Below are 25,112 nucleotides of genomic sequence, written 5' to 3' on the forward strand. Positions count from 1 at the left end.
ATATGGGGGAACTATTGGGACCTCGGTGACCTCCCAAGATGACCATCCCTGGCCACGGTCTTAAATACAATCTCATGGAAGACTCAAGAAGCTCCCACATTCGCAAGTCACAAAATCTCCAGGAGACAGAAGGTGTGTAGTACTCTTTTCATTCACTAAGTCTCAAAATCATGGTTTCTTTAGACAGGGTCTCATTTACCCCAGGATGACCTCAAAATTCTGCTCCTCCTGCCTCTTCCTTTTAAGTTCTGTGATTGCATGCTTGGGACACCACACACAGTTCTGTGTGTTATTGGGGACTGAGTCCTAGTTGCCATGCATTGCCCAAGCATTCTACCAACTGAGCAACATCCCCAGCCCTGAGCTCGTGTTTTACATAGCACAATAACTGGTACATGCAGTAACTTAGATTAACCTTTAGGAAAGAGACTCTGAGACTGAAATGTTAGCACATATCGCATTGAGAGAATTCTTAGAGGAATGACCTACAAAAGAGTAAAGTGGAGAGGCAAAGGCTGAAGAAGGATTTAATCTGGGTAGGTTTGAACTCTGATCTGGAGCCATGGACCCACTGAAGTATGTGTCATACTCATATGAATACTATTTGCCTCCTTGAGGCTTTTGTTTACCTGAATCAGTCAGTCACTAGCTGTTGGCTAGTCCCATCTGGTCATACCTGAGGGCATAATCTCCTGGGTGAACCATCTCTTACAAGATGAAGAAAACTGTCCAGAATAGAAGGGCAAATGGGAGGCATGAGTAGTGTGGTGGTTTGATATGCCATGCCCCATAGGCTCAAGTGTTTAAATGTTTGGCCTCCTGCAAGGGGAATTGTTTGGGAAGGATTGGGAGGTGTGGCCTTGTAGAGGAGGTGTGTTACTGGGAGTTGGCTCTGAGGTTTCAAAGGTCTAGGCTTTCCAAGTTAGCTTTCCATCTCTGCCTCATGCTTGTCAATCAGGCAGCTCTCCGATACTTCCCAGAGACAAGTTCATTGTCTTGCTGCTGTAATGATCATGGACTCTGACACACTGGCAACATGAGCTCCAAAAATGTTTTCTTTTATGAATTGCCATGGTCATCATGTCTCTTCTACAGCAATAGAAATGTAATTAGGACAGAGTGTCATGTTTGCTCTAGAGTGTCCTAATTGACCCAGAAATGGAGACTGATCCAAAAAGACTGTTTATAAATGTTGATAACCCATGAGGATAGAGAAAGAGTCACACTCTCCATGTTGTCTTGTGTTATTCTGGTTAATATCTGCAAGTGCAAAATACCATTGGAGTCTAGCACGGAGAGATACTTTAATGTTTTGGGGTACTTTCCATGAAAATGCACACACACACACACACACACACACACACACCCCACATGTTTTAAACTTTAGCCTTTAGTTAATCAAATGTTCTGGTTGAACTCAGGCATGATTTGTAAGCCTCTTATGGTATATACCCTTAAGACTATAAGGAGATAGTAGAGAAGAAAGGGAAGCAAGCCAGTCTGATGAGTCCATAAACATATAAACCACTCAAGCTCAAAGGGATTGGCTTGCTTCCATAAACACACAACCTTCAGAGAACACAGTGGTAATAGTCGTGAATCCTTGAACTCAGCCAACTGGCTGATGTAGCACAGAGTTTTGCTTAGGGCATATGAGCTCACATAATCCTCCTCACAATGTTATCTATGAACACCACGATTTCTCTCTGGGGCACAGGCCATTTCCCTAGAGAGTCACATTCTGCTTATGACTTCATGTCATCTCTTTAATGAAGCCAGAAATTACTTTAAATGAACTCTGCAATTACTTGCATGCTTCCCTACCCAGCTCAACTTCTATTCCAATACAATCCCTTCGTACTTCATAAAGCATCAAATAGATGCAATGCTTCATCTTTTCAGTTGTCCTTCCTTTAACTTCCACAAACGCTTTCTTTTTTGGTTCGTTTCTTTTGCCATGATAGGCTACCCCCAACCAAAAGCAACCTAAGGGAGAAAGAATTTATTTGGTTTACAACTCTGGGTCACGGTACATCATTTCTGGGATGTCAGTGCAGGAACTCAACAGCTAAGCACACAAACTTCATGGTAAAAGGCAGAGAGAAACAAGTGCACCCACGCTGCCTGCGTGGTTTGGATTTTTCACTGCCTAGGGAATAGCGATGCCCACAGTGGGCTGCATCTTCCTACACCATTTAGCACCCACGCTGCCTGCTTCTGCGAGCTTGGATTTTTCACTGCCTAGGGAATAGCGATGCCCACAGTGGGCTGCATCTTCCTACACCATTTAGCAATGAAAACATTTCCCCATAGACATGTCCACAAACCAACCTGATCTAGATAATTCCTCAGGATTCTCTTTCCAAATGATTCTAGGTTGTATTAATTTGACAGTTAAAACTATCAAACATGGGACTTTCCCCCCTCTTTTTCATTCACTATTATATCCCTAGCATTCAAGACCAATCAGCCATTGATTTTACTTAAGTACACCCTTCTTAAATATGCAGTGATTTCAATTTGTACTGAGATAAAGTCTGGTAAACCACCATGTAAATTAGTATGTCATTACACCACCACCTCAGCCCCAGTTGGAAAGCTGAGAAGCTGCCTCAGTCTTTCCTTTGATTTCTTTTTTTCACCAGTAGTATCCCCTGTCTTCCTAGAAGAGACAGAGCATCTGGTGAATCTCTGGTGATTTTCAATTGAGGAGCCTAAAGAAAACAGCCCTGCAGATTCCTCCTGTAGGAGCAAAGTTGAGTGTGAAATGCCCTCGTTGCCTCAGCACGTCTCCTGGACTGCTAATGGGTTATTTCCATCTTCGTCATGAGCTAGGTCAGGAGGGAGATTATTGTTCTTGGACAAGAGCACACGCATCCCCAGCAAGCTCGCACTTCGGGTAACCTCACTGGCAGGTCAGACTGTCTGTGTCTCTCTGGGACAGACAAAATGAGAGCTTGAGTTACAGTCAGGGGTTGGAAGATCCTTCTTCTGCGAGCTTGGATTTAGATTCCCCTGAGCCCCAAGAGGGAAGGAGGGCAGCTCAAGGTGTCAGTGAAAGAATTCATAGACAGAAAATGTCACAGGATCTAACACCTATTGGGATTAAAATAGAACAGTGAGTGCATGAGTGTGTGTGTGTGTGTGTGTGTGTGTGTGTGTGTGTGTGTGTGTGTGTGTGTGTGTGTGAAAGAGAGAGAGAGGGTGAGAGAGAGAGAAAATGTAAAACAGTGAGTGTATAAGAGTGTCTGTATGTGAGTATATGTGTGTAAGAGAGAATGTGTATGTGAGTGAGGAGGATGTTGTGTAAGTGAGATATTAGGTGAGTGAGAGAGTGTAAGAGAGGGTGTATATGAGATACGGCAGAGAGAATGAAATTGATTTTGAGTGTCAGGAGAGGAGGTAACAGGACATACCGGCAAAGAAAACAAACACCTTGAATGGGACTGAATCTCTCATTTGAAAGCTCCTTGCCTTGGCCACAGAGAAGTGTATAACTGGCCAGTGACCATTCAGACCTGAAAACGTTTTGGTTGAATTCTAGTTTACAGAATTTACAGAAATCTGAGTCAAAAAGTTTAAGACACTAAAACTTTCCGTTTGCTCAGGGTCCCTTTTTCACATTTTAGAAAACTTTCCTCCCTTCATTCATCCCTTTCTCGATTTAACAGCAAGGCTGTGGCACAAGAAATGGCTGTTCTATTATTTAAAGAGAAACCCCGCGTGATACAGAAGTGCTTAGATCAGGAGGGGAGCTGCTCCTCCCACTGTCTGTAGCATGCCCTTCCACTCAGCCGGAAGAGCCCAGGAAAGTATAGCTGCAATTCCTCCTTGGATATTTGCTCATTTCCTCTGACACCCATTTCCCAGCATTCTCTGTTTCCTTGTGTATTACAGGAAGCCATGTTTCTCATATGTGGAGCCCTCTGGCTTCTGAATGGCTTTAAGCAACAGGAGGTCCTTGCAAAAGATGAATAGAGAGGTCAAGGCACCCTCTTCTCCCCTTTCCTCATGCCCTTGCTTTGCTCCCTCGTTCTCCCCAAGACTAGTACCAAAAAGACTCTGGTTGCTGCCTGACCTCTGACCTCTGAAAACAACCTGTATGCCTATAACCCTGTGGGGTGAAACTGCTATTAGTCTCTGGGTTAGCTCACCTCTGTACACTCAGACTCATTCATTTTCTGTACAGTCCTGGCTACCTCACCTTCTGTACACTCTGGGCTAGCTCATTTTCTGTACAGATGCTTAGTTCTTTCTTGTTTGCTATGGCCACCTCCAACTCCCCATATCACCATGCCTCTGTCTGGAAAAATTTGGACTAATATATGAATCTTTTAAAAAAATTATCCTTTACAGGCAATTAAATATACAACTGGAATCAAGACAGAAAGAGGAGACTTAGCCAGTGTCTTTGTCGAACTGTCGAGGTAGCAAAATATCCGAGATAACCAAGTTAAAGAGAGGACATATTTATTTATCTTACCTCCTGATTTTGGAGATCGAGGTCGGTGGCTATTTTCACCGTTGCAAGTCTGAGGTGGTGTATATATGACAGGAGGAGTGCTTACACAGGAAGTGCTAATCTCATGGCATGCACATGAAAGAGACAAGAAAAGGCTAGCTGTTCACAGTACCTTTCAAGGGCACGCCCCCTAATGACCTAATGCCACACAGGGGTCCTTTAGAGACCATCCCAGTCCCAAACAGTATCACTAGTTATTGGGGAGCCTTAACTTTCCTGAGTATGGCATTTTACTGAGAACCTGTTTGCAATTATTTTGTCTCCAAAATGGGAAAGTCTAGGACAGCAGCATGTCCTAGCTGTGTGACTTGAGTTCATTCATTTCAAGACCTCTATCACAACAATAGCAACCAACCAGGACCCAAAGAGCTCCCAGGGACTAAACCATCAACCCATGATTACATATGGAGGGACCAATGGCTCCAGTCGCATATGTAGCAGAGGATGGCATTGCCTGGCTGGCATCAGTAGGAGGAGAGGCCTTGGTCCTGTGAAGGCTTCCCCTTGAAGGGAAATGCCAGGGCAGTGAGGTGGAAGTGGGTGGGTGGGAGGGGGAGCATTCCCATAGAAGCAGGGGGAGGGGAACGGGAGAGGGGGGAACTGGGAAAGGGGATAACATTTGAAATGTAAATACTTAAAATATCCAATAAAAAAAAGCCTCAAGATCCCTCTCTCTCTTTTCCTATCAATATTATAGCATCCCTTTTAGAAACCAGAAAGCAAACACGCAAAAGAGAAACGTAATTTCCGACGCGCAGATGGCGACCCGTGAGTGTTAGTCATTTTTGCTGAGTCGTAATTAGCCTCAGGAATCTGAGAGATTTCAGAACGACTGAAAACAAACATTTCTCAGCAAGGTTGAGAGGAACACGCTGCTTTAATTTCGGGAGAAAACAGGGAAAGTGACATTTAAAATAATGAGCTACAAACTAAATATCATTACCTGAAAGACTGCCTGAACTTGACAGATGGGGGGGCGGACACAAAGGAGACAAATATGACAAAAATGTTTTTGTTTAAGGATTTTCTTTTTTCTTTCTTTCTTTCTTTTTTTTTTTTTTTTTTTTTTTGCATCACTCAGCCAGGAAATATTTATTTAGCTTTTCCCTCAATCTGGAGTGAAGAGAGAGATGCAGGAATCCCACGGACTTGAATTGGGAATGGAGACTTGGAAGAGCAGCAAAAACCCCAGAGTCTGAGTCTAGATCATTTCCCTCCTCTGGGTCTCACTTTGCCCTGTCTGCCAATTAATAACTAGACTAGGGTCATTCTTGAAGCATTCGATCTATGCACTTACCCAGGCCCTCCTGTCAGAATCAGAACCAGTTTACTCCCTAGAGGCCCCAGCACAATGTATGCCTCAGAGCTCCAGTTTTTAACACAGACTCCAGCATCACTTTTGGACTTACTGTTTTAAAGCCCCCTGTGACTTTAAGCCTCTCAAAAAGTGGTGGTCTATTCCCAGGGAAAGAGTACAACAGGCATAGCCAGTGAAAGCTATGGGAGACAGAGAATGATGCAGAAGGGGGGTCTTTTACTTTGAAAGGTAATTAAGACTGGGATAAGAGATCACTTTTTTGAAATCAGAGAAGGAGGTAGGGCAAACTGAGTGATTGTTAAAGTTTATAATGGGTATGTTTTGTTTGGTTGGTTGTTTTTGAGATAGAACTCTCTATGTGGCAGAGACCTCCATTTCTGATCTAAGACTATGTATGTACCACTGCACCCAGTTGTGTGAAGTACCAGGAGTGGAGCCCAGGGCTTCGTGAATGCTAGGCAACCACCCTATCACCTGAGCTACTGCTGCAGCCTATCATTCATATTCTTTTCTACTGATCTCCTCGGATGCTCATGGACGTTTAAACTGAACGATTTGTTCTGATCAATCAGGGTTAGCACAGAAGCTGGTTCAGGAAGAGAAGCCAAGATGGACCCAGACAAGGTGAAAGAGGTGGGGAGAAGATGGACTAAAGCTGTCTAAGCAGAGCAGGGTTCCCTGCCTCAGCGCTGCTGTTAATAGGGGCTGGATATCATAACCACTACCAATCCTTGGTTAGGGAGGGATATCCTGGGCACAGGAGAAGTTCAGAAAACTCCCTGGGGTCTTCCCACTAGACACCAACAGAGTTTCTCAGCTGTGAAGACAACACACACACACACACACACACACATGCATGTGCACACACATGTGTGCACACGCATGCATGCACACGCACATGTATGTGCATGCACACACAATGAACACGCATGCACGTGTGCACATAACCACCTCTGCCCTGGAAAAGGCAGGACCGCCACAGCTAAGGACTGCTGCTTGAGAGTAATAGAAACAGATTTCAAGGAAGAGGCAGACAGAAAACAGCAGCCAGCACTTGAAAGTCAATTTCAGCTGAAGGAAGAGGAAAGGCTATTTCCCTAGGGTTTTGATTTCCTGTTCGCCAACCTGCTCCCAGCCCATCAAAAAGCCTTCTGTCCCAAGGTGCTTCGTGGATACAGGCTGCGCAGATGAGTCTAGGAGCAGAGGATAGGCCACCCTCCCCTACCCCTGGTGGAAAGAGTGTGTCTGAGTCACGATTATCAACCAGGAGTAGATGTCTTGACTGTATTCCCAGGTGGTTCTTCAATCATCACTGTTGCCTTGGAGATTCCAGAGTTTTCTGCCACCCACGTGTGACCTCTCATCTCCTCATGATGTTCGTCCAGGCGTCCCAGGGAAATCCTGGGCAGGGACGTGCCAAGAACTACAGCAGAGGCAACAGGCCTGCCTCCTTATCTGAGATCGTCCCACCACTCGCTCACCCCAGCTTCCCCTGAGTGTTCCAAGTGTCACCAAGTGTCTCAGCAAGCAGAGATTCATCAGAGATGCCCAGTGATGAGGGCACAGAGTAGCGGGCCAGCCATCCACAGCCTCTCAGCCAGGGCTAGGAGACACAGGCAGAGCCAGCTTCCTTTCAACCAAGGCAGTCTGCACCCTCTCCTCCCCCTCTCCGTGCTTGAATGGGCCCCAGTGGTTAACAGATTCCTCTCTTCTCCAACCTTCAAAGTCACGGGGTTGAGGCGGGAGGGCAGACATGAGAGGGTTTCCTAGAGGTGAACATTAATCCAAACACTCCAGGTGAGCACTTTAAACACCTGGCATTAGGAAGCAAAGCACTCAACTTCTAGAATGTTCCTCGTCATTCCTCCTCCATCACTGGCCCCTTTGTTCTTGAGACTCTGTCTGTGTTGTTTCCTGTGTGACAAATGTCATCCGTCTACATCTTAAACACTCAGGGAAGACGCGTAACAGAGTCTACACCCCTTTCCCCCCTTTTAATAGCCCCCAGCGACATTTTCCGTGTCAGACAGGGAGCAGATGTTTAACGAGGGCTTGGTGTGAGCTGGAAGTCTGCTGAAGGTGGTGAGGTGGTGTGGCAATAGCACCTCCCTTCAAGCCTTGACTAGAGCCTAAGCCAGTTACTCCCTTTGATAGCTCGATCTCCCTGTCAACCATCCTCTCTCTCATTAATCAGTTTGCAGTGGTTTCCAGAATGCCTACTGTTTTTCAGGAAATTTCCTGAGTACCAGAGCAATAATCATGTAGAAAACACAGGTTGGGGCTTGCAGGGGATGGCTCTATTGGTAAGGATGCCCACAACACAGCAGAGAGACCTGGGTTTGATCCCTGAAACCTTGGGTGGTGCTTCCTCTGGTACTGTCCACTTGGCTTTGTGAGACATGCTGTCACTTAGACTGGGAACTTGCCAATTCCACTAGCCACACTGGCTAAATGAGACTCAGGGATCCACCCATCTCTGCTTACTCAACCCTGGGATGACAAGTGTGTACTACCTTTCCAGTGTTTGGTGTGTGTGTGTGTGTGTGTGTGTGTGTGTGTGTGTGTGTTTTGTGTGTGTGTGTATATGTGTCTCTGTGTGTCTGTCTGTGTGTGTGTCTATGTGTGTATCTGTGTGTGTCTCTGTGTGTGAATGTGTATGTGTCTGTGTGTATGTGTGTGTATGTGCTTGTATGTATGTGTGTGTGTCTGTGTGAGTGTGAGAATGTGTGAGTGTGTGTGTGTCTGTGTGTGAGTGTGTTTGTGTGTGTGTCTGTGTATATGTTGGTGTGTGTATGAGAATGTGTGAGAGTGTGTGTGTCTGTGTATGTGTCTGTGTTTGTATGAGAATGTGTGTGTGTGCCTGTGTGTCTGTGTATGAGTGTGTGTGTGCCTGTGTGTCTGTGTATGAGTGAGTGTGTGTGTGTGTGTGTGTGTGTGTGTGTGTGTGTGCACTAGAAAATGAATGCAGGTCCCCATGCTTCCATGGCAAGAATTTTTCAGCTGTGCCACCTTTCTGGTCCTATGTGTGATAAATTTTTATATAGCACTTTCTTAATTGGTCATTTCCAGTTTTACTGCTTGATTTCTTGTTTATATCACAGGCTTATGGGTTGCCTGCCCCTCCTCTCCCGTTCAATCCCTTTATATGTAAAACTTTTAAAAAATCATATTTTCCATCATGGTCTCTTCATTGACTGGGCAGCTTCTGGTACTTTCTACTGGCAGTACATTCCTCCGGTAGGTGGACGACCACATCCTTGTATGTCCAGGCACGGCTAGAGAGCCAGTACCTGGCACGTTAGTGGTAGGTAGATAATACTTCCCAGACGCTATTCTCGTTTTATTACAAGGAGGCCCAGAGATAACAGGCTGATGACCCAGTTCCAGGAGGCAAGACGGTGACCACTCTTTGTCAGCTGAGAGGTAACTATCCTGTACGATTACCCAGGACCTGGCTGTCTCCTCTCAGACACTGAAGCATACATACAAGGGAGACAGTGTGGCTCCTTTTCCCCGTCTTCCGAGAATGTGGAATGAGATGTGGGTCTCACATGCATTTCCAGTGAAATTCGGATCTGGGCTCACGGGTTCTCAGCACCTCTGCCGTAGGCTTGCTAATACTTTCCCTGAGCTCCACTGCAAAGGGAGCCTCATGAGCCTGCTTCGTCAGATGGGATTGTGTGAGCAATGCAGGCCCAGGGTCTCCAGAGACACAAACAACTCTAATCAGCAAGTGTTCTGGGAAGTAAATAGAGACTGGAGGGTACAGAAACACCAGGAAGGGTCCTGGCCAGAAAGAGAGGGCCTGTGTTTGGTTTAAAATATAAATACGGTGCTTGGACGGGAGAGACCAAAACCATACACTTCCTGTCTCAGTATCACCACTGTGGTTAACGATGATCCCCGAAGTACTCAGAGGCTTGCCTGTTGGCAGATGGTGTCGCACCCATTATCAGCCCATCAGCCTCACTAGAACGACCCACGGGAAAGTGTTTTCCTCCACTGCATCTGTGCAAATAAACAATGGCGATTGCTAATTCTGAGCCGCCTGCCTGTTAAGGGATCTAAGTGATGTCAACTCGGTTAACTCGTGAGCCGTGGCTCACCTCCAGTTGGATCGAAGATTTCAATTTGCTAGTTCCTCTGATTTTCCTCCTGTCTTCTTGCTCTTGACCTTGACGGATTAACACTCTGAAAGTGAAGCAGGGGGTTCCCAGCCAGAGGGCGTCTAGTGTTCTGTTCCTAGGCCTGGGACTTCTACTGTCCTCAGAAGGCTGAGGGTGATTAACAGTGGTGATCCCCGTGACACTGGGAACCTGGAGGTCTGGAACAAGGACGCTGAGGGGCTTAACCAGTGGGAAGCAAGGCCTGGGAGATGCCGAGTGTTTGTGTGCAATGAGAGGAAGCTTGAACTTCAGCAGCTACCTGCAGACCAGATTATACAGTGGTAGTCTAGAGCTTAGAATACGGACGTGGTTTTGAACCTGGTTCTGCCGTGCCGGAGTCCATGCCCTTGAGTGGTTTATTCAGCGGTTCTCGGCTTGTCTCACAGAGCAGTTGGCAGTGAACAAGGGTGTGCATAGAGACTGTCGCTGTGCAAATCAATTACAACAATGCATGTATATGCACAGCCTCTGTGTAAACAGTTGCACCAACCATAAGTTGACTAGAAACACTTGGGGAATGAATGCAGATTCACCCTAACACTTCAAGGAGCCAGACCAGGGGCTGGAGAGATGGTTCAGCAGATAACAGAACTGACTTTCCTTCCAGAAGACCCAGGGTTCAATTCCTCACACCCATATGGAAGCTCAAAACCATCTGTAAGTCCAGTTCGAGGGGATCTGCCACCCTCTTCTGGCCTCCTTAAGCATTGCATGCATGTGATGTACACGATGCACATGCACACATGCATACATGCATACGGACATATGTACATACGTACATGCATACATGCTACATACATATATACACACTACACGCATACATGCATACATACAGATATACATACTACATGCATGCATATACACACTAATACATACAACATACATGTATGCATACATATATGCTACATGCATACTACATGCTACATACATGCACATATATACATACTACATGCACACATATATACACACTACATATATACATACATGCTACATACATACATGCATACACACTACATACATATATACATACTATAATACTATATACATACATGCATACAGGCACATATAAAATAAACACATTTTAAAAAATAAGTTGGTCCAGGATGCGTAGTGTCCCAGGAAGGAGGAAATGGTAGAGGCGAGAGAAGGGCCATCCAGATGGCCCAAAGCCACCATTGGAATGTGTGGGTTGTGGTGGTAAAAATACAGTCTTCATGGACAATGGAGGTCCAAAGACACACATTCCCTCCATGTCCATATTGAAGTGTGGAAGGAACACTTTCTCTAGGGACGCCTAAAAGCTGCTGTCACTGAGAAGGAGCCAGCCTTCAGCACAGAATGACAGGGTGGTCAGAGCAGTGGCTGCTGCCAACGTAGGCCAGGCTGTCCAAGCCCCCAAGAAATGGAATTTTTCTCTCGGAGCGTTTCACTAGCTTCCCACTGCTATAGGAAAAAAATGACTCTGGAGAGCAGAGCTCACCGGTACAGTGCTCACCTACTGCGCACATGGCCAGAGCTCCTATCTTGAATACTGTAGACAAAAATAAATACATAGGAAACTAAAAGCTCTTTCCCACCATAGCAAAGATGTGCTTCCCTGTGTCCCCAGCATTCACCCCCTCCGGTGCTCCTTCTGCCTCTCCCCTACCACACGCAATTTCCCCCTTTTCTCCAAACATCTTAAATTCTTTCCAAGCTCAGTCTCTGTACCATCATTGTCCTATGTGTACCCCCAGGACTTGGCACATCTTAGTGCCAATATCTCTTCTTCAGAGATGCCATTCGAAGATTCTCACAGCAAGTGTCCTCACTCACATAACCTGCATTCCCAACTACCCCACAGGTTTAGCAGACAAAGGCTTTCTGCTGTGGCTGGTCCCAGAGTGTTATAAGCCCATTGCTGCTGCTGCTGCTGCTGCTGCTGCTGCTGCTGCTGCTGCTGCTGCTACTGCTGCTGCTCCTCCTCCCCTTCTCTTCCTCCTCCTCCTCTTTCTCCTCTTCTCCTCCTCCTCTTCTTCCTCCTTTTTCTTCTTCCTCCTTCCCCCCTTCCTCTTCTTCCTCCTCACCTCCTCTTTCCCTTTCCCTTCCCCTTCTCCTCCTCCTCTTCTTCCTCCCCCTTCTCCCTCTCCTCCCCCTCCTCCTCCTCCTCCTTGTGAGGCTCAAGCATAGGGACTTGCACATTCTAAGTGCTCTGCATGAACCCCATCCCCAGTTTCCTGCCTTCTATCAGGAATCCATTGACTCCTGTTGTTTCTTCCTCTTTTTAAACCACTTCAAAAACCTTACATTTTGACAGACTCTTAACTGTCTCTCATCACATGGGAGGAATGGTCAGGGACCTGAGTTTTCACTCTGCCCTGGACTCCAACCGTCCAGCTTACATCTTTCTGCTGTGACACAGTAGCATCAGAGACCGAACTAGGGGCAATCAGCATCTATGAGGCAGCTGGAAGTGAGCTGTTGCTTGGTCAGATGAGTAAGACAGGCTCACAGATGATGTCCCAGCACCCTGTTCGTCCCAGCCTGTCCACACCTGTGCCGGGCTGTCATCACCAAGTGGGAGGTTCTGTGCAGCTTTAAGTAATTTAAGCTGAAAACAGACCGGCTGAGGGAAATGTTGAAATACTCACAGAGGTGTAATTAATTTCCATGAAGTGATGCTGACAAGGACCTCAGTACCCTGTCGGGTAGCAGGACATTGAGAGCTCCCCATAATAGTAACTCTTAGGACAGAGAATGGATTTGGAGAGGGTAGCGTGGGTCTGTTCCTCCTAAATGCCCTGGGGTCTCTGTGTAATTCAAGCAGCTGTCTTAGGAAGTACTTGCTCTGGAATTTTTCTGACTGTATCCTGTCATTTTCTGAAGGGCGCTGGGGATAGGGTTGCTCTTTTATGTTTTCCCCCAATTTGTGCCGCACTTCATTTTAGCCTTCGTCCAAACTGAACATGCCCAAGGGGGCTGTAAGAGGAAGAAACCGAAGGCTTGAATCCTAGAAGCCACTAGCGGCTTAGAAAGTAGACGTCTAAGCTGGGCCTTGTTAGTGGCAAAAGCCTTTAATCCCAGAATGTGGGAGACAGAGGCAAGTAGTTCTCTGTGAGTTTCAGGACAGCCTGGTCTACAGAGAGAATTCCAGGGCGAAAAGAAAAGAAAGAGGGGGGAGGGAGGGAGGGAGGGAGGGCGAGAGAGAGAGAGAGAGAGAGAGAGAGAGAGAGAGAGAGAGGAAAAACAAAGGGAGAAAGAAAGAAAGAAAGAAAGAAAGAAAGGAGGAAAGAAAGAAAGAGGGAGGGAGGGAAAGAAAAACAAACAAAGGGAGAAAGAAAGAAGGAAGGTAGGAGGGAAGGAAAAGTAAAAAAAGAGAAAAGGAAGGAAGGAAGGAAGGAAGGAAGGAAGATAGACAGAGTACATCTAGAGCTATGAATAGCTTAGAGCTGCAAGCATGAGGATGCCGAGTTCAGATTCTCCAGATCCCAAGTAAAGAACAAGGCATTGTGCCACCCAACTCTACCTAATCCTAGTGCCTCAAGATGGGAAGTAGAGACTTGAGAGGGTCCCTCATTCTCTAGGACCAGCCACCCTGACTTAAGCTGCAAAGCTCCAGGTTATTCAAAAACCTTCTCTCACAAAAGGTGGGGTGCTGTTGAGGATGAGCACATGACGTTGTCCTCTGCTCACCACAGGCATACTGCATTATCCCCGTGCAGTGTGTGTGTGCACCCCCTCCCCTGAGGAAGTGGAATCCAGTCGATCACATCGAACTCTACACCCACCCACCCCACAGCAGGGTCTGACCAGCATCGGCTCAGGATGGATGCCGCCCTAAACTTCACTGAGTTCATGCCTGCCTCCCATCTCCTTCCTTCTGGGCGTGATGGGGCTTTTGTACAGCAGGGTGCGGTGGCAAACTGAGCTAACTCCAATCGCAGTAGAGACCAGAAGTCAGACAGCAAAAGAGAAAAGAGTGTGAACCCCAGCGGACCAAGCAAAACACTGCCAGCCAGTTGGGAAAGGACAGGGTGAGGGTTTGTTATAGGGAGGTGTGAACTAGTGACTTGCTAGCTTACCCTCCGCCTATGGTGAGCTGCAGAGTACTACAAATTATAGGCCTTTGTAAGGGCTTGGAAGTCAGATTGAAGATGGAGCTGTCCAGAGACCACAGAGTGCAGGGGATGTGTCAATGCCCTCCCCACGTGCCCTGGGATATCTTTGTCAGTGAGCTCTCCCTCACCCTTTGTCAGTGCTCTTAAGAGTCTGATCTTGGGTGAATGAAGTTGGTTTTGCTCACAGGCATAGATAGGAAGCCACAAGTTCTGGGATAAGCGAGTCCCCCACCCCTACTCTTCACAAAGGGCTGTCAGGAGCAATCCTGGGAAATCCCCATCTCCCTTGCCCCAGATTTTAGGACACAGCTTACTTTCCAAGGTCGTCCTAATGGGATCCGGCGGAAGCTCCCCTGTCTGTGACTTTGTCAGAGCTTGCCTTCTTCTTTGGCATGTCCCCTGCCCTGCCCTGATCTGACCTGCCAACCCACTCCCTTCCTGCTCCCCACCAGCAGCCTCCTCTTGAAGGTCGCCCCACAAGGTTTCTCAACTCAGATGCCACTCTCTCCGACAGCAGCATTTTGAAGTGTAAAAAGCAAAGAGGAGAAGCTGTCGTGGCTGCTTATATGTCAACGTAACTGAATGGAGTGGTGCCCGGATAGCCCGTGAAGCAATATGCAATGTCTATAGGGCTGCTTCCTGAAGAGGTCGGGCTTGACAGACTGGATAAAGCGGTACCTCATAAAGAGGGGTCACTGTCCATCCATTACAGGACAAAAGAGCAGAGGAAAAAAGAATTCACTCTGCCTGGACTCAAGCATCCATTTGCCATCTAACTTTGGACAGCCATGGTGCTCTTGCCACAGGACTTTGAACTTGATTAGAACTTACATCATTGGAGTCCCTGGTCTCAGGCCTCCTCAGGGTTCGAGCTATACTCCTCACTTCCCGGGTCTCCATCTTGCAGACAACAGATTCTAGAACAAACCAGCCTCCCTATCACACGAGCTCATTCCTTGTACCAGTTCTGTTTGGTGGAATCCTGACAGTAGATCTGTGTGTGGAATACACAATTCAAAGGATGGCTGTTGGAACACAGAGAAACAAAAGGGACTGGAATATGCCAGACGCACTCAGGACCGTGCCCTCCATGAGCTGTCAGACAAATGCACCGCAGATTCTACTCCAGATAACATTTACAGATTGCATTGTAATATGCATGTTCTATAAACATATACACAGACTGCTAGGCGAATTCACCAGGAGGTCTTAATGCTTCTGTGCTAATACTGTGGGCAAACCATTGCAGAGAACATAGAGGACATATCTTTGGATGCCATGTCTTACCGGGAGGTTTGTAGGAACACAGGCTGAGCCCCTTGTTATCTCCCTGATAGGACCAAGAGATGCCTTTCCTCCCAAAGCAGAGTCTTGGCAGGGACATAATGTATGTCAAAAATACCCAGCAGCCTTTGTGGCTGGCTCTACCTCCTGATCACTTCGTGAAACTAAGACACGGCAAGACATAATCAAGACTCTAAAGATGGGAGGAGCAGCTATGTTTTACCAGCCCTGTGGTTCCAGATATTAAAACCAGATATAGCTAGTTTCCTGTTCTGTAAAATGACAGCTTGAAGGACTCCTCTTGGGTCGGGAGGAAGAAGTAGCCTAGACATAAAGTGCCTAACTCAATACCTATTACAAATAAGGACTCCATGAAACTCATTTTCTCTCTAGCCTTTTTTTTTTTAAGAGTCAGATCTAAGAGATTCAAAACAGCACAGCCTGACTGACAGAACTTTTGAAGCCAAGCCTTTGTAAGTTTCTTGAGGGCAGAGGCTGAATCATTCGCCTCTTCAGTACCGTGTCAAGCCTGCTGGAGTTGCCCAGTAAATATTAAAAAAAAAAAAAAAAAAAAAAAAAAAAAAAAAAAAGAAAGAAAAAAGAAAAAAAGAAAAAAAAAGCTGAATAAGGAATAAGCCGACTGTTGCCTGTTGCTTCAGTTACCGTGGGGAGGCTGCCACCTGGTGGACAAGGTTCAAAACAGCACATCTCTGGAACCTGGATTCGCCCCAGAGGGTTGGGATAACTAGCAGGACTTTTACCTGGTGAGTGTTCCCAGCAGTCTGCCCCAGTCATGGGAGTTTTCAAAGCAGCAGAAAGAAAAACACCGGAAGAAACACAGTGATTTCTTCGGACTATTTCCTGGGCCATAATCCTGGACTTTGTAGAATGGAGAAGTGAGCAGAGCTTCGGTGCATTTCTTTGCATTTTTTTTTTTTTTAAAACTGTGGATACACTGTAACCAGCTGCTTCAGCTTCCTGCTGTCTTGGCTTGATTTGAGAGACTACACCTCGAACTGTGAACTGATTTAAGCCCTTTCTCCCTCGAGTAGCTTTTGTCAAGAGAATTTTGTCTCCGCAATAGGCAAAGAAATGAAGCCAGTGCCCCAGTGTAAGTTGGAAAGTGGCTGCACCGGCCTTGTCACTCCGAGCAACGTTATCGCAAAGCCACAAGGCATATCGTTTATGCCTGCATGCTGCACCATGCTCCCTCGCTCAGATCAGCAACCCCTCCTGCCAATAGGCTGTTTTCTCAAGGACTTCGTGGAAGTCGCAGGTCAATGAAGCACTTATTGAGTAACGACCGCAATTTCCTGAGCAGAGTTTCTGAGCAAAAGCAATCACGTGAGGGAAGTCCTACCCACTTCCATCAATTCATGTCTGCCTCTGCCTCCTGAGAGCGCTCAATCGGTGATTTCCATCATCTCCTCTCAGAGAAGCCCGCAAACCCTTCAGCTAATTTGCCCAGGAAGAAGGAGATGCCCGAAGGACTCCGTGGGACTTGCCACAGGCTGACCCTTTCTGGCAGTAATTTCCTGTATCGCATGGGGGATGTGAAAATAACGTTTCTGTTGGTATCAGACGTCTTCCCATTAGTGCTGGACAAAAGTCAATCATGGTGGAGGTGAAGAATATCCAGTCAGTTAGAATAATCTTTGACCCTCTTCCCCACAATAGATGTCACGCCAGGGTCTCCCCGCTTATTGAGCACCCTAAGTATCTTTCCTTCTTCCTAGAGACACCCCCACTCCCCCTGCACTCTACTTGTTTCCTGCCTGTCATACTGGAAAGTTGGCATCGGCTTTCTGACTGAGAGATTTCCGCTGAAACCCGCCTGGCCGCTCTTCTGTTGCCCACGCACAGAGTCTGAGATGTTGATCCTGAATAAGGACCGGGTGGAGTGTGGGAACCGAACATCACAGCTTTCTAGGGGAAGAAAGCCCTGCGGTATGGATTCTCCAGGCAGAGGCAGAGTAACAGCCTGTGTCACCCTAGGCTAGGTGGCACGGCTTCATGAGCCCATTTTCCAAAATGGTATAGTAGGTGTGGCGTTCCGGGATGGCAGAGCTCTAGAAGAACATTAACCACCCCCCCCCAAAAAAAAAACCCTTTGTAAGCTCATTTTTAAAGACGAACTTGGAAATTCCCTACGGGAAGTGCCTCTAAGTGTCATGGCTAACACTTAGGGGCCACTCAGGAAACTATGTTGGATTCCAAAGTGCAAGCATTAAATGTATTTAGCACAGGCAGCTCGGATTATACTTTCAAGGGCACATCCCCTTGCGTTTGGGCTTGGAACTGTACCCACGGGGTCTCCTCAAGGGGCAGGTAACGTGAAGTTTCATCGGGCGTCAGCATCTTGTGCTTTAAGATGAGCGTGGCATGCTGCCTGTCTGCCTTCTAAATATTTATGTGTAGACACAGAAAGATGGTGGGCCGCTCTCAGCCTCAGACGGAGAAGCTTCCTTCTGCTATAGTAAACGCCATCTGTAACCTCGTGGTTTTCCACCCATCCATTTTGTTCCCAGAAATGATGACTCTGAAACTTCTTGTGTATGTATAATGCTTAGGCCAATAGCTTTGGGGTGTGAGTGTGTGTGTGTGCGTGTGTGCGTGTGTGCGTGTGTGCGTGTGTGCATGTGTCTGTGTGTCTGTGTGCACGTGTGCATGTTTGCGTGTATGTGTGTTTGCGTGTGTGTGTGCATGTGCATGTGTGTATGTGTGTGTCTGTGTGTGTGTCTGTGTGTGTGTCTGTCTGTGTGTGTCTGTCTGTGTGTGTGTCTGTCTGTGTGTGTGTGCGCGTGCGTGTGCATGTGTCTGTGTGTCTGTGTGTGTGCATGTGTGTGTGTTTGTATGTGTGTGCGTGTGTGCATGTGTCTGTGTGTCTGTGTGTCTGTGTGCACGTGTGCATGTTTGCGTGTATGTGTGTTTGCGTGTGTGTGTGCATGTGCATGTGTGTATGTGTGTGTCTGTGTGTGTGTCTGTGTGTGTGTCTGTCTGTGTGTGTCTGTCTGTGTGTGTGTCTGTCTGTGTGTGTGTGCGCGTGCGTGTGCATGTGTCTGTGTGTCTGTGTGTGTGCATGTGTGTGTGTTTGTATGTGTGTGCGTGTGTGCATGTGTCTGTGTGTCTGTGTGTCTGTGTGCACGTGTGCATGTTTGCGTGTATGTGTGTTTGCGTGTGTGTGTGCATGTGCATGTGTGTATGTGTGTGTCTGTGTGTGTGTGTGCGCGTGCGTGTGCATGTGTGTGTGTTTGTATGTGTGTGGGTTTGCATGTGTAGCACTAATTGGATTTAGTGGGTTATATATAAATAAAAATGACATGAAGCTTATGAGGGAATGTGTTGAGGAAGATATCGGGAAGCTGGAGAAGGTAAATGGGGGAGGGAGAGATAAGATCATTAACCTGCATCAGATTTGAAGAAAAAAATAAAAATTATAATTTAAAAACAGAATGGGAAGGCCTTCCTTTCCCAAGCCTCTGATCCAGCAGGCCAGAGTGGGCCTCAGAGCCTAAGACACGTGGTGTTTACACAGCAGCCAAAATTCCTCACACATTTGGTGCTATGACTACAAGGAGCAGTGGTGCCTAGCGAGTCTCCCTCAGTTTCTGTCTGAGACAGAAAGTGCATGCAGGGACTGGGAAGTTGGCGCGGTGGATAAAGTGGTTGTGGTGGTTGGGTGGTAACCCAAGTTTGAATCTCCAGTGCTCATGCTGGAAAGCCAGCCATCATAGCACATATCTGCAATCCCAGCATGCCTACGGTGAAATGGGAGGCAGAAAGGGGAGAGTCTTAGGAAGCTTGAGGGCTGGGTAGCACAGAGGCTAAAATATCAGAGACACTGTCTCGGATAAAGGGGAAGGCCAGGACCAACCCCCGTGGTCTGCTGATCTCCATGTGTGTAGTGTGCATTATACACACACACACACACACACACACACACACACACACACACACACACACACCAGAGATTTAAAGGAAAAGAAGATGCATTGATTGTGTAAAGCCTGATTTTCTTTTGTAGTATTGGGGATTGAATCTAGAGTGTCATACGTGATAGACACATGCTCACACTCTAGTGATGGGCCATTCATTTGCTCCCTTTCACATTTAAACTCTTAAAGATTTATTTTTATTTATTTGTATGTGTGTCTCTCTCTCTGTCTGTGGCGTGTGTGTGTGTGTGTGTGTGTGTGTGTGTGTGTGTGTGTGTGTGTGTGTACAAAAGCCAGACTAAAGCATTGAATCATCTGGAGCTGAAGTTACCAGTGTTTGCAGCATATCTAGCTTGTTATACTGGCACTGGGACCCAAACTCTGGTCCTCGTGATTGTAAAGCAAATGCTGTTAACTGATGAACCATCTCTCCGGTCCCCTTTGAAAGTTTAGAGACAAGGGGCTGGAGAGTTGATGGCTCAGTGGTTAAGGGCACTGACTGCTCTTCCAGGGGTCTTGAGTTCAACTCCCAGCAACCACATGGTGGCTCACAACCATCTGTAATGAGATCTGATGCCCTCTTCTGGTGTGTCTGAAGATAGCTACAGTAAAATCACATACAATAAATAAATAAATAAATAAATAAATAAATAAATAAATAAATAACTTTAGAGACACTGTTAATTTTTTTTTTTGAAAATGGCTAGACTTGATAACATGGCAATTGAGGGCAGTGAAGTTCATGCCTCACTCAATGAAAGACATTGAAGTTACTGTCAAGGCACAGGGATAAAAATAAAGAATTCAGAGTCAGGAAAACTAGACATTTTATTAAAACCAAAAATCAGTTTCTCTTTGAGGGGGAAACAGTCAAATTTAAATAAATCAGGCAATTCCAGTTTTAAGGGACCTTAGACATTGTATCGGCGAGTGTTTATTGTCCACTTGACGAAACCTAGGGTCTCCTGGGAACTGAAGAATTCCCTAGATCAGATTGGCCTTAGAGGATGTGAGACACTGTGTTGCTCGACAATTAACACTGGAGGGCCCAGCCCGCTGTGGCAGCACCATCCTGAGGCAAACGAGTGTAGGCTGCACGGGGAAGCTATCTGAACTTAAACACAGAGTGGGCCACCAAGCACCATGTCTCTATGCCTTCTGCCTGAAATCCCTACCTGACTTTCCTCAAACTTGGGCATTGTAAGCTAAAGAAATCCTTCCTTCTTCAAGTTGCTTTCCTTATAGTATTTTATCATACCAACGCACAGGAAGCAAAATAGAACAGGTATTGTCCCTTGAATGTCTTTGATGGCCACAGTGGGGTTAGATACCACTGTACATAGCTGTATACACAGACTAGTGATGCTGGAGATGGAATCCAGGGCTTTGCCCGCACTAGGTAAGTGCTCTATCACTGGGTTGCACCCACAACCCTTAGTGTTTTGAAAGAAGGTCTTGCCATATAGCCCAGGCTGACCTTGAATGTACAATTCTCCTGCCTCAACCTGCTGACGGTCAGAATTATAGTGTAGACCACCTCAACAGACTTTACTTCTTTAACGATGGCCCTGTACAGATCTTTACCACCCATGTTGACAGAATGGAACCTAATGTCCCTTCCAGTAAAGCAACTTTCAGGTGACAGATATTCAAATCATTGGCTTTCTGTCTCCAAGCCAGAAGCCCACTTTCTGCAGTCCATAAAACCAATCAGAAGACGGGGGGTATGGCAGAGAGACTGGGCATGAAAGTCTGGTGCAAGAGGGACAGGATTCTCTGCCCCCTCTTCTCATATCTTGCCTGGAAAAGGTTGATAATTCAGAGTTAGCAGCTGGGAGATAATCACCCTGTCTGGTCTTGGGTTCATCTAGAACAAAGACCTAGAGCCCCTAATATTCCCTCTCTCCGGACCCACCCTACACTCATTCCTCTCCCTCTAGTCCAGAGTCTTTTCCTCTAGCAGTTTAGCCTTTCAACCAGTTGAAACGTTAAAGGTCAAGATATTTGGCAACCAGGTTCCTCTTAACAATTAAACACCATGACACGTCCATGAAAAGGGCACTGTGGTGACGTCAGCCAGAAAGTATTAATTTGGTGCCTGCCAGGCATATTGCTTTATGCTGAGAATATTGAAAGCAAAAACAAGAAGGTTGAGAAGGAAAATGTATCTGGTCTCCTTGTTTCAGGTATGTGCTTCAACCCAAGCCCTGGTGCTATGTCCTAGATAAAGACAGAAATGAAACACACTCAAGGCACACGAACCAATTATATTTCTAAGACACATGCTCACAGCAGCCCAGAGCTGGGGAGAGTACTGTCAATAGTTGGTGTGTGGGATGAAGGAATGAATGAATTGCTATAGAAGAGAAAGAAGGGGCTGGCAAGATGGCGTGGTGATTAGGAGAATGTGTTGTCCTTGCAGAGATTACAGGTTCAGTCCCCAGGACCTATAGCATAACTCCAGTTCTAGAAGAAGATCTGATCCCCTTTTCTGGTCTCTGCTGGCCACTTGCACACACATGTACACATACATGAACTCTAAACATCCATACATATGAATTTTTTGGGAGAGACAGTGAGTGCCATTCCTATGGACTCAAGGATTATCCATGGCAAACATAACCAGAGCTCAGATTCCCAAGAATCCATCTAAGTTCTCATTGGGCAGGGTGACCTGTAATCCCAGCCTCTGAGAGTAAGGCAAGGGAAGCTATAGAGTAAGCTGGCTAGTAAGACATTATCAGTGAGCTCTGCATTTGATGAAGAGACCTTGCCTGACTGAATAAGATCAGTTATCAAGTTACCTGATTACCTAGTTACTTGTTTACCAAGGTTGGTCCATGTGGCCATGAGAAAATCTATACAGTGCAAGAGGGCTAGTTAAAGGCTTGGAAGAAGTGTCATCTTAAAATGAAGGGATTAATTTGCCCAGTGGAACCATCTGGGAAGCCAGAGGCAATACATGTAAGCAAGGACCTTGGGAACCAGTCCTAAGAGTTGCTGCATCTGAAGCCCTTGGAGTCTCTTACTGGGGCTAAAGAGAGCCTTAGTTTTCACCCCACCCCCAAGGAGGCTGGATGGCTCCACCTACATCTCAGCAGGAGATAGTGGAGCCCACATGGTATCCTTGGAGCTTCTAGCTTGTTGGAGTTGGTAAACTCCAGCACTAAACCTGACTTGTCACTACTTTTATAAATAAAGTTTTATTGAGACATAACCATGTTCATCCTTTGCATCTGGTCTCCAGCCAGCTCCGTTACTACAGGAGCAAGAGCTCTAGTCAATGCAGACCTTACGGTATGCAAAGCCTGAAGCACTTAACATCTAGACCTTCCCTGTAGAGCATCTGCTGACTGTTGCCCTTGCCTTGGCTTTCCTGGCTCGTGCAGTCCCGTAAACTCTGGGCTGGAAGCCTCATACAGAAGGAAGCCATCAGCCTAGGGGATGTCCCCAGCCTCCGGATACGGCCAGCCCTCCCTCCTCTGATGGGCAGGTGTGGCAGAACTCAAGGGTCTTCCCAGGACTTAAGCCCTGGAAGAGAGCAAGTCCCTCGAGAGCTTAAATTCCTGTGGCATCTCTGCTGTTTATATTGAAAATACCACAAGAACTCATTTTTCATGGTATTTCAGCTGAGAACAGGCATGGCGGCACCCCAAGCTAGAGATGGGGAGGGGCTGTGTTTGTGCAGGGGGCTCAGCCTGCCATGCCCCAGGTTGCCTGGCCCAGGTGCGTTGGGCATAGGCCAGGCTTTCTTCTGGGATACTGGGCCTGAGGAATGAGGGTATGCTGAGGTGGGGGAAAGGTGCCTTGCTGGAACCTGGCCTGCTCTCATCTGGAAAAGCAAGAAAACACAAGCTGGCGTTCACACATCCACCTTGTTCGACAACCTAACATGGGTCATTAATTGAAATAAAAATGAAACCAAATGCAAACCAGATGTTAGCCTACACTCTCCCACACACAACTCAGAGACAAATCGCCAAATGGAAATATGCTAGAATATTCCCTGTAGCTATTTGGGGGCAAGGATTTACCTGTCTCTGTCTCAGATTCTTGGTTTTGTTGTTTTTCTTCTGTAGCACTTAGGCAAAGTAAAACAAGTCAAAAGCTTATAACTTAAAAGCATGCTCTGGAGAGACTGGAGTGAGGGCTCAGTTGGGAAAGCGTTTGCCATGCAATAAAGGGGATCTGAGTTCAAATCCCCAATACCCATGTAAAAAAGCGCAATGCAATAGACCAAACAAGCGTGTTGCCACAGCCCTGGAAAGACAGAAATAGACAGATCCCTGGGGCCCTGCTACCTAGGCAACCTGGCCTCTGAGGGAAGCTCCAGACCTGCAAAGGATTTGTTTAAAAAACAAAGGAGATGGCACCTGAGAAACAAGATCTGAGATTGACCTCTGGATCCACACACACTGAAACACATGTGTAAACTCACTCACACAGATATGTACACATCACATGCATACATGCACATATGCATGTATGTGTATAGGTCTGTATGTTTTAGTTAAGTCAATAACAGAAACTAGTGCCTCATGTAACAATTACTGGGCTAGGGAGATGGCTCAGCAGGTCAAGGTGGCGTCACCAAGACTGAGGACCTCAGTTTAATCCCCAAGAACCATGAGGTAGAAGGAGAAAAGAAACCCTGTGAGTTTTCTGATGTCCACAAGCATCCTGTCACACGTGTGCAACAATACCACACGCACACACACATGCATGTGCACACCCATAGAGAATAATGAATACTTTTAAAGATAATTATTCACAACCTACTATGTGTTCACATTTTCCTTTCTCCTTGGCCCCTAGAATGTCTTGCAAACACTTGCAAATATCTCTGACCACACAAATTGCACAAACTACCCCTACCGCCTCTACCACCTACTTGAAGAGGGATACGTCAAAGCGAGAGGATAGCAATTCATCTGTAACAGATTAACTGTTCCAAGGAGCCTAAGTGCCACAATCCCCAAGGGTCTACAATGCATTTTCCTAGGAGATAATAAAACTGAATTGCAAGCACACAGCAGAATAGAACCCAACATTATTTTGGATAAGTTACTATGGTCTATTGTGAGGCCAGAAACATCAGCAAATGAGTCAGGATTCATGAACATTTCCAACCCCAATCTTGGCATTCATGGGACTCATTCCACTAGTCGCCAATGAACCCCCAAATGTGAAGATCGAAGTCAAGGCACGGAATGGACTTGAGAGAAGGAAATGTAAGTGCAAAATCTCTGAGCATTATATATGCCAGTTAACACGGGCTTAGTATGAAGCCCTAGACGATGAAGCAAATGTTGACTCATGTTCCCTCTTCACAAATATGAAAGGCTGTTCCTCAGTGACAGGAAGGAGCATACAGGGAATAACCACGATTGCTAAATAATGGCTGGCCTAAGCACTGGCTTTCTGGAAAACCAAAGCTGGAGCTTGGCTGTGATAGCAGCCGCCTGGATGAGGTAACCTGTTCCCTCTGACCTTTCGTAGTCAGAGATGCTCATGACAGTTCTGATGCCATTCACTTCCCATCCACAGTTGCTCAGTTGTACCAGGCTTGAAACTGATAGAGATCTGGAAAAATTAAACCATCTCTAGAAGTGAAATAAACACTCTTAAGAAGATAACACCCTTCATTAGCCATCCTCCATACTACAAAATAAGAGTTCTCTAACCAGCCATCAGTAGTTGGGTAGATTTACAATACCAGGCAAGAATTTTCTCCTATTAAGTGGGTCTTGAGTCCAATTAGATAGCTGTTGGTCACTCCCAAGAGAAAAA

Source organism: Rattus norvegicus, chromosome 19 (genome assembly GCF_036323735.1).
Source record: "Rattus norvegicus strain BN/NHsdMcwi chromosome 19, GRCr8, whole genome shotgun sequence".
Lineage (NCBI taxonomy): Eukaryota > Metazoa > Chordata > Mammalia > Rodentia > Muridae > Rattus > Rattus norvegicus.